This window comes from Rattus norvegicus, chromosome 5 (genome assembly GCF_036323735.1).
Source record: "Rattus norvegicus strain BN/NHsdMcwi chromosome 5, GRCr8, whole genome shotgun sequence".
NCBI lineage: Eukaryota > Metazoa > Chordata > Mammalia > Rodentia > Muridae > Rattus > Rattus norvegicus.
The window spans coordinates 85,910,742-85,924,594 of NC_086023.1; positions in this window are offsets into that span (position 1 = coordinate 85,910,742).

The window sequence follows — 13,853 nt, forward strand, 5'->3', positions numbered from 1 at the left end:
ATATGAGGAGTGAGTATCCTCAAAGGATCTACTTTTAACTGTTCATATTCTCAAACAGCACTAATACAATGTGAATTTACCAATTAAGATGAATTTATTACCCTAGATCCCTAGAACAAACGAAACTCAAGACGGATGATCAAAATGTGAATGCTTCACTCCTTCTTTAAATGAGGAAAAAGAATACCCTTGGCAGGGAAGGGAGAGGCAAAGATTAAAACAGAGACTTAAGGAACACCCATTCAGAGCCTGCCCCACATGTGGCCCATACATATACAGCCACCCAATTAGACAAGATGGATGAAGCAAAGAAGTGCAGACCGACAGGAGCCGGATGTAGATCGCTCCTGAGAGACACAGCCAGAATACAGCAAATACAGAGGCAAATGCCAGCAGCAAACCACTGAACTGAGAATAGGTCCCCTATTGAAGGAATCAGAGAAAGAACTGGAAGAGCTTGAAGGGGCTCGAGACCCCAAAAGTACAACAATGCCAAGCAACCAGAGCTTCCAGGGACTAAGCCACTACCTAAAGACTATACATGGACTGACCCTGGACTCTGACCCCATAGGTAGCAATGAATATCCTAGTAAGAGCACCAGTGGAAGGGGAAGCCCTGGGTCCTGCTAAGACTGAACCCCCAGTGAACTAGTCTATGGGGGGAGGATGGCAATGGGGGGAGGGTTGGGAGGGGAACACCCATAAGGAAGGGGAGGGGGAGGGGGATGTTTGCCCGGAAACCGGGAAAGGGAATAACACTCGAAATGTATATAAGAAATACTCAAGTTAATAAAAAAAATATATAAAAAAAGATGAATTTATTTCAAATTTTTTCATAACAAGTTTATTTTTGGAGAAGAATGAGAAGTTATTCATTATGTAAGAAAGATGGTGTAACAGATAAATTCCAGGCAGTAATAAGGCACACATGTGTTATGTATGTCATCTGCATGTCTGTGTTGTTAGTCACAGAACAAATGGCTCAAGGGGGTTACTTTACAGGTCAATTAATGTAGAGTGACTCAAGAAATGAGAAGAACTGGAGAGGTGGCTCAGTAGACAATGAGCTTTCTGTGCAAGCATGAAGAGTTGAATTAAGCATCCTGAGCACCTGTGTAAAATAATTGCCATATTACTCTTTAGCAGTGGCAAGGTAGTGACAGGATGAACTTAGAAGCTCGGTGGCCAGGGAGTCGAGCCAAATAAGCAATCTCTATATTTATTGAAAAACTGTCTCAAAAATAACAAAAAGATAGAGAGCAAACAAGGAAGACATCCAGTATTGATCTTTAGCCTCTACATGGATATATATACAACATAGAACATCTGCATACACATACATACATTTCACAAATACACACATCAAACTCTGCGAACCTTTTTATCAATATGTACATATGTGGACGCACCCATATCAATATCTTTTTCTTTTTACTATGTAGGATTTTTTTAAACTTGATTTAAAGGACAGAGTCATACAGTGGAGTACTCAACTATAAATGAGATATCTAAATTACATTGTGCAAGACTCAGGGAACACCATACAAGGGGCATAGAAAAAATGATATGAGCCTTAGGAATGAGGGCTAGGAAGCAAAATGAAGTATATATGTGATTGCCCTCATGAGCTTAATGCGGCTATGGATATCTTCACAAGATCTGGAGTAGACTGTATCCATCAACAATTAATGATGGATACTGGAGGGTTCTATGAGCTCCATGCCTTCCGTAGGAACTTGGGAGTTCATGGTTCCTAGGAAAAGTTAAGTTCTTCAATTATATAGCCAATGATAACTTACTCATGTTTTAGTAAACAATATCACACCAATATAGCGCAAGGAAACCTAATTAGACTCAGTGGCTCACTCACATAAGAAAGACATGAATCTATGAGGAATATTTTTGGGAAGAAAGGTGGATTTAATGGGATGGATAGGCAAAAGACAGAAGGTAATGGGGAACAAAAACAATTAAAATTCATTAAACAAGTGTATGAAACTGACAACGAATGAAAGTAGATTGAAGCAAAAAAAAATCTGTGTTCTTTATTTTTTGAGAAATGTGATTGTAATTTTCTCTTTGTTTCTTAGTCATTGTTTATTTCCTAAATGCAGAGATTTCAATGAGTATTGTGAGTTGGGTCTTAGGGCAGTTACGTGTTTTCACACTATTTCCTTCAATGAAAGGGTCTTAACATCATTAGTTATGTCCATCTGACTTTCTGCACGTAAACACTTAATTCAGCAGCAAACTAAAGGAAGCAAGCAAAATGAAAACAACAATAATCTCTGGATCAAAACCAGTATAGATATTGAGTCTTTAATGGCCAACACTTTCAGATTCATAAATGAAATTAGCTGAAATCTCCAACTCTGAGAAAAGCTGAAACATGGATTTTCAAGAAGGATCTGGGTTTTTGTTGTTGCTGTTGCTTTTTCTTAACTCATTTACAATTCAAATGTTGTCCCCCTTGCAGGTCTCCCCTCCACAAGCTTGCCATCCCTTCCCTTATTTCTAAGAGGGTGCTCCTCTAACCACACATCCACTCCCACATTCCACTTCTTGCATTCCACTGTGCTGGGGCAACATGTCTCCACAAGACCAAGGGCCTACCTTCCCACTGATGCCAGATAAAACGATCCTCTGCTACAACTGTAGCTGAAGCCATGGATCCATCCATGTATACTCTTTGGTTGGTGCTTTATTCCCCGGCAGCTTTGGCGGGGTCCAGTGAGTTGATTTTGTTCTTCCTAAAAGGTTGCAATTCCCTTCAGCTCCTTCAGTCCTTCCCGTAACATTTCCATTGGGGTTCCTGAAGGGAAGAATGCCCACATATACGTGGAAATTGAACAATGCTCTACTCAATGATAACCTGGTCAAGGAAGAAATAAAGAAAGAAATTAAAAACTTTTTAGAATTTAATGAAAATGAAGATACAACATACCCAAACTTATGGGACACAATGAAAGCTGTGCTAAGAGGAAAACTCATAGCGCTGAGTGCCTGCAGAAAGAAACAGGAAAGAGCATATGTCAGCAGCTTGACAGCACACCTAAAAGCTCTAGAACAAAAAGAAGCAAATACACCCAGGAGGAGTAGAAGGCAGGAAATAATCAAACTCAGAGCTGAAATCAACCAAGTAGAAACAAAAAGGACCATAGAAAGAATCAACAGAACCAAAAGTTGGTTCTTTGAGAAAATCAACAAGATAGATAAACCCTTAGCCAGACTAACGAGAGGACACAGAGAGTGCGTCCAAATTAACAAAATTAGAAATGAAAAGGGAGACATAACTACAGATTCAGAGGAAATTCAAAAAATCATCAGATCTTACTATAAAAACCTATATTCAACAAAATTTGAAAATCTTCAGGAAATGGACAATTTCCTAGACAGATACCAGGTATCGAAGTTAAATCAGGAACAGATAAACCAGTTAAACAACCCCATAACTCCTAAGGAAATAGAAGCAGTCATTAAAGGTCTTCCAACCAAAAAGAGCCCAGGTCCAGACGGGTTTAGTGCAGAATTCTATCAAACCTTCATAGAAGACCTCATACCAATATTATCCAAACTATTCCACAAAATTGAAACAGATGGAGCACTACCGAATTCCTTCTACGAAGCCACAATTACTCTTATACCTAAACCACACAAAGACACAACAAAGAAAGAGAACTTCAGACCAATTTCCCTTATGAATATCGACGCAAAAATACTCAATAAAATTCTGGCAAACCGAATTCAAGAGCACATCAAAACAATCATCCACCATGATCAAGTAGGCTTCATCCCAGGCATGCAGGGATGGTTTAATATACGGAAAACCATCAACGTGATCCATCATATAAACAAACTGAAAGAACAAAACCACATGATCATTTCATTAGATGCTGAGAAAGCATTTGACAAAATTCAACACCCCTTCATGATAAAAGTCCTGGAAAGAATAGGAATTCAAGGCCCATACCTAAACATAGTAAAAGCCATATACAGCAAACCAGTTGCTAACATTAAACTAAATGGAGAGAAACTTGAAGCAATCCCACTAAAATCACTATTTGCAGATGACATGATAGTATATTTAAGTGATCCCAAAAGTTCCACCAGAGAACTACTAAAGCTGATAAACAACTTCAGCAATGTGGCTGGGTATAAAATTAACTCAAATAAATCAGTTGCCTTCCTCTATACAAAAGAGAAACAAGCCGAGAAAGAAATTAGGGAAACGACACCCTTCATAATAGACCCAAATAATATAAAGTATCTCGGTGTGACTTTAACCAAGCAAGTAAAAGATCTGTACAATAAGAACTTCAAGACACTGAGGAAAGAAATTGAAGAAGACCTCAGAAGATGGAAAGATCTCCCATGCTCATGGATTGGCAGGATTAATATAGTAAAAATGGCCATTTTACCAAAAGCAATCTACAGATTCAATGCAATCCCCATCAAAATACCAATCCAATTCTTCAAAGAGTTAGACAGAACAATTTGCAAATTCATCTGGAATAACAAAAAACCCAGGATAGCTAAAGCTATCCTCAACAATAAAAGGACTTCAGGGGGAATCACTATCCCTGAACTCAAGCAGTATTACAGAGCAATAGTGATAAAAACTGCATGGTATTGGTACAGAGACAGACAGATAGACCAATGGAATAGAATTGAAGACCCAGAAATGAACCCACACACCTATAGTCACTTGATTTTTGACAAAGGAGCCAAAACCATCCAATGGAAAAAAGATAGCATTTTCAGCAAATGGTGCTGGTTCAACTGGAGGGCAACATGTAGAAGAATGCAGATCGATCCATGCTTATCACCCTGTACAAAGCTTAAGTCCAAGTGGATCAAGGACCTCCACATCAAACCAGACACACTCAAACTAATAGAAGAAAAACTAGGGAAGCATCTGGAACACATGGGCACTGGAAAAAATTTCCTGAACAACACACCAATGGCTTATGCTCTAAGATCAAGAATCGACAAATGGGATCTCATAAAACTGCAAAGCTTCTGTAAGGCAAAGGACACGGTGGTTAGGACAAAACGGCAACCAACAGATTGGGAAAAGATCTTTACCAATCCTACAACAGATAGAGGCCTTATATCCATAATATACAAAGAACTCAAGAAGTTAGACCGCAGGGAAACAAATAACCCTATTAAAAAATGGGGTTCAGAGCTAAACAAAGAATTCACAGCTGAGGAATGCCGAATGGCTGAGAAACACCTAAAGAAATGTTCAACATCTTTAGTCATAAGGGAAATGCAAATCAAAACAACCCTGAGATTTCACCTCACACAAGTGAGAATGGCTAAGATCAAAAACTCAGGTGACAGCAGATGCTGGCGAGGATGTGGAGAAAGAGGAACACTCCTCCATTGTTGGTGGGATTGCAGACTGGTAAAACCATTCTGGAAATCAGTCTGGAGGTTCCTCAGAAAATTGGACATTGAACTGCCTGAGGATCCAGCTATACCTCTCTTGAGCATATACCCAAAAGATGCCTCAACATATAAAAGAGACACGTGCTCCACTATGTTCATCGCAGCCTTATTTATAATAGCCAGAAAATGGAAAGAACCGAGATGCCCTTCAACAGAGGAATGGATACAGAAAATGTGGTACATCTACACAATGGAATATTACTCAGCTATCAAAAACAACGAGTCTATGAAATTCGTAGGCAAATGGTTGGAACTGGAAAATATCATCCTGAGTGAGCTAACCCAATCACAGAAAGACATACATGGTATGCACTCATTGATAAGTGGCTATTAGCCCAAATGCTTGAATTACCCTAGATCCCTAGAACAAACGAAACTCAAGACGGATGATCAAAATGTGAATGCTTCACTCCTTCTTTAAATGAGGAAAAAGAATACCCTTGGCTGGGAAGGGAGAGGCAAAGATTAAAACAGAGACTGAAGGAACACCCATTCAGAGCCTGACCCACAGGTGGCCCATACATATACAGCCACCCAATTGGACAAGATGGATGAAGCAAAGAAGTGCAGACCGACAGGAGCCGGATGTAGATCGCTCCTGAGAGACACAGCCAGAATACAGCAAATACAGAGGCGAATGCCAGCAGCAAACCACTGAACTGAGAATAGGTCCCCCGTTGAAGGAATCAGAGAAAGAACTGGAAGAGCTTGAAGGGGCTCGAGACCCCAAAAGTACAACAATGTCAAGCAACCAGAGCTTCCAGGGACTAAGCCACTACCTAAAGACTATACATGGACTGACCCTGGACTCTGACCCCATAGGTAGCAATGAATATCCTAGTAAGAGCACCAGTGGAAGGGGAAGCCCTGGGTCCTGCTAAGACTGAACCCCCAGTGAACTAGACTATGGGGGGAGGGCGGCAATGGGGGGAGGGTTGGGAGGGGAACACCCATAAGGAAGGGGAGGGGGGAGGGGGATTTTGCCCGGAAACCGGGAAAGGGAATAACACTTGAAATGTATATAAGAAATACTCAAGTTAATAAAAAAAAAAAGGGGGGGGGGGACAAGAATACCCTTGGCAGGGAAGAGAGAGGCAAAGATTAAAAAAAAAAATTAAAAAAAAAAAAGGTTGGCTGTGAGTATGCATCTGTATTATTCAGGTACTGACAGAGCCTCTCAGGGGACAACTCAAATAGGATTTGTATGCAACTCCCTTATGAACAAAATCAAAAAAGTAGGTAATTTTCCCCAGACAGGATGTTTTTGCTCTGATCACTTGGTTTTTACAAGGAAATTTCCTTTTGAAATACTAGCCCATGGAGGGCTGTTTCTGTTGTCCCTGTCACTGTGGCATCACACCACCCCAATAATTCTGTCTGTAAGAGTCATAATCCAGAAGCAAATGCATCTTCTTGCTGTGGTTCTTGAGTCTCTGACTTCGCCTCTCTCCAGCTTTTCTTTTCCACTTCTTCCTTTTTCTTTCTTTCTTTTTTTTGTAACCCACACTTAGCTTTGATACCCCTTCTCTCAAGTAAGCTGAGCTCTTTACCTACTTAGGTCTTGGACAAATGTTCTTTCTTCTATGTGTAACAGTCTGCGGTATTATTTCTTGGTTTCTTCATTTTTAAAGTATCACTCTGAATGCTCCTAAACACCTTTAAATAACATTGTGGATTTTGAAAAATTATAACCCATCATTATCTAAAATAATATTTGGCTTTAAAATACTTTTAGAAAGATATAAACTAACCTTTTAATGCAATGAATTTACTATTACCAATGAAGTATTAACAATATTGTCTGATCTTGGACACACACACACACACACACACACACACATACACACAGACACACACACGATCAAAAATGTTATTCCATTTTCTTTATTTCAAACATGCACTGGTAACCATTTTGATATCTTAATCTATAGAAACATGCTGTATTTGTGATTGCCTGTGCTCATCGTACTGACCCTTTGGGAAATATGCTCATCTTTGCAGTGTCACTTCTACAGAGAAAGCAAGATAATCTTTGGTTTTCAAGTAGGTTTCTTAACTTTCAGTAGAATGTTCCTTAAGTCTAAATTGTCATGGTTTTCAGATGAAGCTCCAATCAATGCTAATTCTTAACTCAGATCCATATTTATCACCCTTCACAATACTCAATGTCAAGTGTATCAAAGACATCAACATAAACCCAGATACACTAAATTTGTGTTTATTTTCCTTCACTTTTAAGTGTTTGATGATATAGTTTGAGGATGTCAGTTCAGTTTTTGCCTTAAATGTAGAACTGAATAAAAAATATATTAATTCTTTATCAATAATGTCCCGACACAAGGCAATAGTGAGTCCTTATTGGGCAAGCATTTAAAGGTTGTGTCTGAAGACAATTTCAAAGCTATCATATCCATATACAAACATGTTTCACCAAAGAAATCTCATCATCCCTCCAACTGGCTCATGCACTTTTAAATATATGAAAGTAGAATTGCTAGGAGATACAAAATAATGCTGGAGTGACAATTGTGGACCTTGGTTTCATTCCCAATGTAGCTATTTGGTCTCTAAACAAACCATTCCCTTTCCCGGTGCAATAATGTTGAGCTCTCTTTCAAGTTCACTAGAGTATCGTACAGCTTATTAAATATAGGTAATGTGTTTTGGAAATGGTTTTGGAATGAATGAGGTGGATGCAGGAGATTAACCTCTATTGTGTGGCTGTTCTGAACCTGATCAAATGCAGAACATAGCATATTCAAAATGTACATGAGAAAATTTACAATATGCACATGTGTTAAAACATTTCCTCTTGCTTTTAAATCCTTCTTAAGGCATGTTATATTTCATTTTATTGTCAAATGTGTTTGGGAACCATATTTGTTTAGGCAAAATATACATGGGAAAGAAACGTATTTTTTGCCATCAGAGGAAGTTAATTCTATCATATTTGATGACTGAGGCTATGGTTGTGGTACTTGGGAGAGAGAAGTACAGCATGAACTGAATAATGTTTCTGAAAGTCAATGTTCCAGCCACCAACTGGGTTATATAAATTAATCATAATTATACCTTAGGTTTTTAAATATTATGCATACTATGTAACTTCCTATAGCTAATAAAATCCTAAAGTCATCAAAATAATTTGATCGAAATAATTCTTACAAAATTGGTTTTCCCTTTTAAATATACTCATTTATTTCTGTATTTAATATTTTACACAAACATCTACATATTATAAGATAGTTATATGTGAGGCAATAATTGTAATTATATCAATGAATGTAAAATAAGCAGGTCCACTCAACAATGAGAAACCTTTACAACATCGGTTTCTCCTCCTGTGAATATTTGTGGTAAAGAAATGTCAGCTGTTGGGAGCTAAGCATGGCAAAGTGATAGAAAGGATAGACAGCGTTGGAAGGGAGCATTTTACATTCCAACATGTTTACAGAAGGGTGGACTTGAAAGATCATCATGTTGCAGAGACCCAAGCAAGTAAATAGTTGATCATAAAGATTTCCAGGCCAAAAACAGTGCAGAAGTGAGGAAAGCATATAGAACCTCAGAGGGAGGGAGTTGATATCAGCAATAGGCTGAGATGAAAGAGCCAAGAGGGCTGTTAACGCCGTAGAAAGGACAGTTTGGAAATATTACGTGATGGGTAGCTATCATGGTTTTTGTTCTTTCTTCTCTCTCTCTCTCTCTCTCTCTCTCTCTCTCTCTCTCTCTCTTTCTCTGTGTGTGTGTGTGTGTGTGGTATGTACTTATTAGTTTGTATATGCATGGGTGCTTGGGTGTGTGCATTGCAAGTGATACTGGGTATATGAGCACTTGGAGGTCAGGGTTTCAGTGTCTTTCTTTGACTATTTTCCAAACTTATGGGACTGGGTATCTCAATGAATCTGGCACTCATGCATTAGTCTAAGATAGATTTGTCAGTGAACCTTCAGAACTCCACTGGTCTCTTTCCCTCTAGCTCCTAGGTTTTAGGAGTACACAGCTACACTTAGCATTTTATATAGGTGCTGGTGATTTTGTGACAAACACTTTATGGATGGATCCATCTCCTTAACCCTGTGATTCCCTGGTGTTTCCACTATAAGCAACTAGAGACTGACACAGAGAGGGTCTAAAAATAATAGATAATTTTGGATAGAAAAGTCCTTTTTTTCACTTACCATTCCTTTCATATTGTTTATCATCCTTCTCTTTCACAGATGACAGAGAAAGAAGACCAAGAGCCAAAGGAGTTTCCAAGGGATGTTAGGCTTTTGAAGCTCTGTTCAGTGACAATTTTGGTCCTAATAATTGAAGACTAGATTTTCAGAGGAAATGTTTGATATTTGGGGTTTATCCTGAACTCTACCTGCTGCTCATTTCTGGACATAAATACATCTCTTGACTCTGATTTTGCCTCCAAAGGCTCAGATATCACCAGCCACCCTGCTGAATTCTCACATTTCCAGCCATGGCCCCAATTGTGCATCCAATGGCCAGGGTAAACAAACAAGGAATTATCACTTGGAACAAACATCTGATCATCTCAGCGGCAATTGCTATGAAAACAGAGCACAGGAAAGGGCAGTCGTTTGCTTTGCTGATTTCATTCCAAGCTATGATTGTTGTGGAATGAGGTGGCCTTTCCACCTGGCACTGGATAACAAGGACAGGTGGTGCCAGGTGGCATGGACTGTGGGGAAGAACACAAAACATCTGTGACCCACCCAGTCCAGCTCAACTCAGTCTCTGCATGTCTCTCAGGTGTCCTACAGGGAAAAGAATAAAAATAGAAAAAAGAAAGATCCAAGGGATCCGGTTCGGATGTAGCCCTGGTACTTAGATGTTAGAGATCTTAAGGAAGATACATTGCCTTTATTCAAAACTGTCCCATCAGTGGTGAAGTGCTTAGAGCTTAGTTACTGGGAGACTTAGTAAAAGTGAATGCAGACATAAGTTGAGTTGAACAGATAATACTGTTCTGTGGCAATTTAATCTAATTAAAAACAGGAGATTCAATGCCCAACTTACTGGATTTCTCTGTAATTTTAAGGAGGAATAAACTTTAAAGTAACAAAGAATTAGGTATACCGCATGAACATTATACAGATACAGGCCAAAATTTTGATGTTAATCATTGGTCATCTTTTGGACTGATATTATAAGTAGGGTATAGGTATTTTTAACAAAGATATTAAATGGGTCTAATTTTTTATATTAGAATATTCAAAATGTTAACAATATGAAGTGATGTTCTGTGAGAAATTGGTGTGAGAAAATGATGGTGTCAGTATAGCAAGAAAAATAAAAAATAAAATTTTCTTTAATTTGGGAAGAACATACATTGAGCATTTGTCAAATGGAGTGCCTTGGAAATAGTATCCTGTGCCTCTACAAATAGTCAAAGCATGACGGGATGAGAAAGACCACTTATAGGAGTGTATGAGACTCTTGGGCATGACATTTAATGAGCTATTAAAGACAACACACCAATGCTAGTTGAACAGGAAGTTCATGAAAAATCAGAAAGTCATTGTGTCTTCACATACACGTGTGCTTTCCAGATGCTCAGCAGAGACTGTAAAAAAAAATGTGATGTCATGTGCAATGTGAATGCTGGCTTTCAGAGATAAATATGAATCAATGTTCATAGTCACATGGTATAGGCCTTCAAAAGAAAAAAAATTAAACTTTGCTAAAATGAAAAAATATTTGGAAGGAAGAGATTTTCCTGTAATTATTGCATTACTCTGAGCCTTTAATATCCATTAAATTTTGTATTATATGTTGCAATTTATTCATTAGTTATAACAAGAAATCATAACAATGATAAAAGACGGCACTATATTATGACCAAATATCGACTGCCCAACAATGAGTATATATATTACATGTATATGTAATATATATATATATGGTTTATATATTTTTTTTCACCAGAGTAAGCTATCCAGTAGAAGATTGATACTTACAATTGTATTTGTCTGATTGATGGTGTGCCAAAGGTTGTGTTAATGAAAATAATCCATAGTAAGGTAAACAGGCAGTCCAGTCTGTCAATAAAAAGTGACCATGAACATGTTAATTATCTTCTTGATTTATTTCCTCAAGTGTACTGAAACATTTTAATGTCTTATTGATAGAAATAAGGTTCATGCATGGAACACAATTGATAGATTCTTAGAATTTTGAGGAAATTAGTAGACCCTTTTAGACCACTAGTAAAATCTGCACTCTTAACAGCATATTTTGGGAGTTTTCTTCCCATTTTAAATTTGAAGAATACTGATTTAAGACCTTGAGGTCTTCTCATATCAAGCTTCAGTCAAAATTTGTCTACGGCACTTCATTCTCCATAGACAAGGTTGTATCATTAAATCTGTTCAGGATCAGGGTTTAAAAAGTAAGAAGGATATGGGAGGAATTGGGGGGTGGTCTACAATTAAAATATATCATATTAGAAAATTCTATTTCTAATAAACAAAAACTGAGAAAAAAAGAAGTGGTTCAGATCTATTCTTTTTGTTATGACCTAAGGACACTGTGGATGGTGCCTACTCATTTTTAGGAAAGTTTAAGTAGCCTGAGTCAAAAGTCAATTCCTTATGTCCTACAGATAAGCCAGTCTAGCCTGCTTCCTGACTTGTACATTATGATGTAGAATTTGAAGTCAGCTGTCCTCACATTTCAGAAAGATGCAAGCCTTTTGAGTCAAAGGCCTCACCGCAAGTTATAGAAACCATCCTGCCCTCCCTCATAACCCTGAACTCAATTACTGTTCGGCACCAACAAATTTGCTTTAATGTCCTTGCTCTGTAGCTATCACTCAGGGATGCTCTGATTAGCTGTATCCTATGGGATGACAAATGGAATGCATGAACCATTTCTATTTTTGTAGTGATGCTGCTCTGTGATTAAATTCTAGAAGAAGGCAGAGTTTGTGGTGACAGCTGAGTAACCTTACCCCATCTCCTGGCAAATTAAATGAAAATTTAAAATTGTCAGTGTTTCAAAGACATCTATTCTTGGCCTGGACCACTTCTTCGTTTCAAATCCTATTTTAACTCTCCTCTATAGCTAGTAAGTTGTGACAAATATATTATTTCCTGTTATTACTCACCCTTCTATGCATGCATCTGCTTTCCTAACAATGCCTAGTCACCCAAGAGATCCATAGACGAAATATGGGGTGAATCTTCTCACAGGATTATCTCTAGAGTCTCTCTAATCTAACAAGACTCTACAATATGTGATGGAGGTAGAAACATTAGACCCAAAGCTGGACAGCAATCGGAAAGTAGGAGAAGCATGTGGGGGACAGGCAGAGATGAAGATAGACAGAGAAAGGGCCTGGAGAATGAAGAGAAGAGATTAACAAAACATCACAACTCATTTTTAAAATTTTACATATTTATCACAGCCCCATTTTCCTCCCAGTCACACCTCATACTGCCCCTTCCTCACTCCCCTGTCAATTACTTATGACAAAGGGGATGGCCTTTCTCTATACTCATGGACTTGATTTGTAGACTGAGCTCACAGAAAGCTACCTATCTCCGCCTTCCAAATGTTGGGATTAAAAGCATTTACCACCTCATCTGGATTAAGATATTTAATAGAGAAAAGTCTAGAAAAGGTATTAAAGGGACAATAAAGAAAAGCATAGATAAAGTATATGGGAAAAGGCTTTGAAGTCAGTGATAGAGTCAGAACACAGTGATATTGGTAGTCGTGACTGTGGAACAGAAACAGTTGGATGTGGAAGTGGCAGGAAAGAGAAAGAAGAGAAAGGAGAGGAAGGGTGGGAGGGAGACAGAGAGATAGAGATAAGAGAGAGAAGGGGGAGAGAGAGACTGAGACAGAAATAGACAGAGAGGAGAGAGAAAATTAGTTTACCGAGTTGCTCAAAAATACAATGGTTGTGTAATTTGCATGTAACCAATCATAGAAATCTTTAAGAGAGAAAAGGGGAAATTAACAAGGACAAAACAACAGTCAAGTCAGAATTGCAACAGTGAAGTGAACAGATCTGCTTAATGATGATGGCAGTCAGTCAATAAATTTGTAATAAATTTCATGTACAGTTTTCACTTCCCACTTGTTCTCTATTGCAAGTGATCAGATGTGCTGCGTGCGCGCGCACACACATGCACACACACACACACACACACACACACACATACACACACACACAGGGCTTTGCAGGGCTGGGGAACTGCACAGCATAAAGTGTCCATGGGAGCAAAGGAGAAGGGTGAGTTTGAAGCTGAGAGCTGTTTTCCCGGAAATAAAGCCTATAAGTCTACTGAAGTTATTTGACAGAAAACAATTTAATGGTCTCTACTATGACCAGTTATTTCCCTAAACTTTTCACTATATCTTAGAACAACACAGTGAGT